Raw genomic sequence first — 6,000 nt, 5'->3', positions numbered from 1 at the left:
CCTATGATTCTTTCTAACTTTCTATGATCATGGGACCAGCTTTGACAAACTTGGCCTACTGGGGCCTGATGGCATCAACCTGTCAGAAAAGGGAAAGAGCATCCTCAGCAGTAGGCCAGCCAAGCTGATGAAGAAAGCTTTAAACAGATGTGGATAGGAGGAGGGATTCTCAGTTCATCCTATACTAATCAATTTCAATCTATTGATAGTCTGAGCTTGCAGAAGAGGATCAGGTCAGCAGGGGAGCACTGGGCATAATGAAGTCCCAGCCCCTCCAGCCAGTGAGTTAACTTCACTGGATGCCTGTCTTAAATGCCTCTATACAAATGCACTCAGCAGGGGGAATTACCAGGGGGAATTAGAGTCATGTGCTTGCCTACAGGGCTATGATCTCATTGGCATCACTGAGATCTGGTGGGATGGCTCCTATGACTGGAGCATCAGTATGGAAGGTTATAAATTCTTCAGGAAGGACAGGCAGAGGAGATGAGGTGGAGGTGATGCCCTCTATCTCTAAGATCATCTGGAGTGCATGAAGCTCTCTCTGGGGATGGAGAGCTGATGAGTTAGTATAAAAGGAAAGGCAGGCACAGGTAATATTACAGTGGGAGTCTGCTATAGGCTGACTGACCAGGAGGACTGTGTAGATGAGGCATTCTACAGACAGACAGGAGCAGCTTCACATTTGCAAACAATGGTACTCACAGGGGACTTCATCCACCCTGATTCCTGCCAGAGGGACAACTCTAAAAAGCACAAACAATGCAGAAGGTTCCTAGATGTGTAGATGACAACTTCCTTTTCCAAGTAATCAAGGAATCAACAAGGAGAGGTGCTATGCTGGACGTTGTTCTCACCAAGGAAGGACTGGTGAGGGATATTAAGGGAAGCCTTGGCTGTAGTGACCATGAAATGGTAGACTTGAACATCCTTAGGAAGGCAAGATGAGCTCACAGTAAGCTTACCACGCTCGACCTTAGGAGGGCAGATTTCAGCCTTTTCAAGGATCTGCTCAGGAGAGTATCATGGGATAAAATCCTGGAGGGAAGAGGGACCCATGAAAGCTGGCTGATATTTAAGGATCACATTCTCCAGGCCCAAGAGTGATGCATCTGAACTGGGACAAAGTCAGGTAAAAAAATCCAGGAATCTGGTGTGGATGAGCAAATAGCTCCAAGAAAATCTCAGGCTTCAGAATAAAGCATACAGAGGGTGTAAGCTGCAGCAGGTACCCTGGGAGAATTACAGAGAGGTTGTCTGAGCAGTTAGGGATCAGGGTAGAATTAAATCTTGCTAAGGATGTAAAGACCAGTAAGAAAAGCTTCTTTAGGTGTGTTGGAGATAAAAGGACAACAAAGGAAAATCTAGGCCCTCTCCTGAAGGAAACAGGAGACCTAGCTACACAGAATATTGGTAAGGCTGAGGTTCTCAGTGACTTCTTCACATTAGTCTTCTCTGGCAAGTGCTCCAGTCACATTGAAAGGGACACAGCAGGTGAAAGCAAGGAGGGGGAGAACAAAGTGTACCCCGCTGCAGGAGAAGAACAGACTCATGACCATCTTTCAGAACCTCAAAGTGCACAGGTCTATGGGACCTGATATGGTGCATCCACAGGTCCTGTGTGAGCTGGCAGATGCAGTTGCCAATCCTCCCAGTCAAAGGGAAAGGACCTCAAAGGGAAATCAAATCTGGCAAGTCAACAAATGGTTACAGGACTGGTGCCATAGCCAGAACTTCAGCTACTTGCACCACAGGATTTACTTTGAGAAACCTGTACACCTGGGGGCTGATGGGGTCCATCTTTCAGAGAAGAGAAGGAACATGTTTGTTGATAGGCTTGCCAAGCTAGTGAAAAAGGTTTGAAACTACAGCTGCAGGGGGGATGGGGACCATCAAATCCTGCAATAGGTGTACTTCCATTCTTGGAATGAATGAATCACCTGGCCTCTTGATGATGTCAGGTAACCAGAGCACAGTTTCAGAGTAGCAAGATATCAATCAGGCAGTCAAGTGAGGATGCTGCAGCTCAAGGGTAAAAGCTGCCAAGAGTTTTATTCTCCTCTCAATTTAGAAAAAAGTTCCTTCTTAACTTTTTATTGCTGAGGTTGCTCAGGAGTGTTTAATTGGTTTCCCTTCCAGTGCTGTCATACATTGTTAGGTTTTAGGCAAATTAAGCAGCAGCTCTCAATATGTTTCTCTTTTCATGATACATTTCTTACTTTCTTACAAACTTTTATCTGGTTAAGAACATTGCACTTTTTAAAGTTTCTTTGTGGATTTTTAGATGAATTCATTTAAACGGTGGTCCTTCATGCAAGACTTTTTTTCAAACCTGGATGTGTACTGAAAAAATTCCATGGACTATAATGAAGGCATATGTTTTTTTACAACAAAGTAGGTATTTACTTTCTAAAAATCAGAGATAAAGTTTATTATGAAGCCTTTCCATGTCTAGATGTCCAGTCCTTAGACTTCTTTAGAAATGTACTGCTTTGTTTTGTTGTAAAATTAAGAATGTTCTCCAAATAGTAAGAATGTACTAATGTTCTCCAAAACCAGAACAATGCAGACTGGGGGGCTGTGGCATTTGGCAATGAATCATAAGGCCAATATGTTGTTTTTGCTGGGAATACAAAGCAAACTCCATTATTCATTCAGGACGCAGCAAGAAACACAATTAGAAACTAAAAAGGAAAGGACAAGCAATAGCAATATTGGTCAGCCTATTCATTTTAGCAACCAAAATAGCAATAATTTGTAAGGATGAACTGTATATGAACAGAAGAAATAACATATTGGAGCAAACAGATGTTCTGTCGTGTCTGATACAAGTCTCTCCATGATAGCAGGTGCCATATGCTACAGAAAAAGTCACAAGGCCCATACAAGGAAGGTAATTCTTAAAAATGATTTTGTGGTGTGTATAGCCTGAGAATATATATTGCTTTCTTGTACTCCATCCTTAATTTTTGTTGCTGTGCCAAGACAGCAGCCATACTGTTCTAAACATTGATGCAGTTTGTTACAGAATATGCACATTTTGCTTCTGTTATATCTTGCTGCTTTGTCCAGTGCATACTAGTATACTGTTTAAATTAAAAATATATCTTTTGATCTCTGAATATGAGACATATCACACCCATGGAAATGTTTGTCAGATCCTCAAAGATAATATGATATTGAAACATTGGCATTTCTTATTATATGAAAATAGGCTGAAATATTTACCACTTTCATTCTTCAGAATTATTACATGTGTACAAGAAAAACAATAAATCATAAGAAAAAAAAGGAAGAGGATCCACCTTGATGTGAGATAGAATTTTAAATTCTGCCAGATAGATATGAAGCAAAAAGTCACTAGGGAAGACCACATGAATAAATACAAAAACATGAAGTGTGTTCTTTTCTTAAACATAGCTTATTAAAAGTAAATAAATTTGCTAATAACACACTTACAAATTTTGGTAGAGATTTATTCTTTTGTAAATAAGTGGTATGCTGTATTTTTCACACAACTCAAATATCTGCACCTGAATCCCTCATGTAGTTGCCTTCCAATGAAAAGAACTTTGTTCCACTGACACACAAAAAAGACCTTTAAAATTTCCTGCAGGATTTAATGAAAATCAATCCTCCTGAGAGTTCAAACTAGTGTTCTGATGTATTTTCCTTTTTCTTGTATCATATCCCTAAGATAATTCCTTGGGAATTCCTTCAAGCTTGAGCCGCTGCAAAGTAGAACAGACTGGTATAAACTGAAAAATACACACTAATTTAAATTAGCTGAGCAGGAATTGCAATTATTTTGTAACTGGATAGCTTAAGTACATGGCCAGTTGCTAGATCATATGCATTGATATAAAAACAAATATATTTTTGGTACTGTTACAATTTATCTCTGGGCTGATAATTAACGGAATGACAGACACTCTTCATTAATTCCCCCTCCCTGATAAAGAAAGGAGAGAGAATAAAAGAGAACATGCAAACAGGAACAGGTGAAGAAGAATGAAGGTGAAGGGCAAAGAGGAAAGGTCCTGACCCTTGTGATGCCTCAAATTCCATCCCTACACATCCCATGTGTATAGGATGGAATACTTCACTTGGTCAGTTTTCGTCATTTATCTTGTTTGCTCCTCCCTAAAGGAGGGACCCCTTTAATCCCTTTATCTTTCTGGAGCATAAGATGTTCCTCAGAACTGAGCAGAAGCCTCAGTTCTGCATAGCATTCTCTAGCCATAATTATAAACATTGAGTGTTACCAGTTCTACTAGCAGACACTGACTGAGAAACTTTCTGTTAATTTCAGCTACTTAGAAGAGACTTAGCTGGAACCAAATTACAAGACAGAAAATTAGCTCTATCCTGGCCCAAAACAGGACAGGTACTAATTTTTTTTTTTTTTTTTTTTTTTTTTTTTTTTTTATGCAATCTATTGCAAAAGACAACTGAGACAAAACTGTCTAGCAAAAATGAACTTGCAATCCACTTCCTTCCTAAACTGCAAAATAAGACTTCCTGTAAGACAAAGGCTGTTTTTCCCTTAATGGTGAGGTTCACCGGTGCTGAACAGCTTAGTCAGTTTTTGTATCATTCAGCCTGAAAGCATATCTCCTTATAAAAACTCAATAATGTTTTCATCATCTATGAAAGATGCTTTCTTTCAAAGCATTTATTGAATTCATGTTTCCCAGCATGATGACAAAGAGATATTAGGGGCAGCAGCAGAATAGTGGATATTTGATGCATCAAACACTTCTGAGCATGGAAGCATTTATTTATATGGAATGATAACAAAAAATCCTTGGCTATTTTTAGTATCTGTGAATAAGGGTATACAGTACATATGATTCAGGTTTTTTCCTTATAAAACTTATTTTCCTGAACTGAGTTGTATTGCACTTAGATATTTTTTGTCTCAGGAAGAAAGACACTGAAAACAATCTTCAAGCATTTTGTCAGCAAAATGCTTCAAGCAAGAACTGCTCTAGGGACCGTGAATTATACTACTAATTGTAGCAATTTTTACAGCTAGAACCACATTTATATATAGTTACATTGGCAGGCGCACATGAATTATGCAGTTATTAGAGAAAAGGTTATTTAGTCATAATTTTGAGTAATTTGTTTTGCAGAATTATTTTGAAAAAAGAGAAGATGACATAATATAACACCTGGGGTGGGAGAACTAGGTGGAAAGTTTAGAAAAAATGAAGTTTCTTATGAAGAAAACAGGATGTCACTCAGGAGCATGACTGATTCATTTTGTAGGAAGACATGGGTTTGAATGAATAAAAAAGAAGAGAAAATAACCAAAACCCCACAATAGACTATCAAAGACAGTTGCTTTTAATTATAATATAATTGATGTAAAAACAAAAACAAGAGATAAACACCAAACAACCTTGATACTAATTAGGTAAGAGAAAACTATATATGAACAACAAAGTTAACACTCTTCTCATGTTTTCAAACTGATATTCCACATCTCAAGATCTAGTTTATCCTTTAGAACCCTTTAGAAAACAGAATTCAGAATTTTATGTTTTTGATGAGACTTGAAATTACAGTTTTCATTTCCCATGGCAGAAAAGACATATTACTTTTCCAAGTTATCAGTTATACTGAGACACGAAAATTTTCATTAAGGAGTATACATGGGCACAGTGAAGAAAACTCAGGAATAGTTTATAGCTATATAGAATTTTGAAAGTGACCATTGTTAGTTGCACCACCCATACATGATCTTATCGCTTTTTTTTGTCTGTTTAAAAATAAAATACACAGAGAGCAGAATACAACGCAGAAGAAATAAAATATGGAAAAAACCTCACATAATTTTAATATAATTACAAGTTAAATTCCAAAAGTCATATGTTGCTTTACTATAAATTATTCTAGCAACAGGTTGTCTATAGGGGTATTATATCTCCAGTTCAGTCCCACTTGTGATTTTCCCTGTTACTGGTCTGCTGGTGTCTGAATCAAATATTAATC

The sequence above is a fragment of the Heliangelus exortis genome, chromosome Z, assembly GCF_036169615.1.
Source record: "Heliangelus exortis chromosome Z, bHelExo1.hap1, whole genome shotgun sequence".
NCBI lineage: Eukaryota > Metazoa > Chordata > Aves > Apodiformes > Trochilidae > Heliangelus > Heliangelus exortis.
Note: the sequence above shows the minus strand (reverse complement) of the source record.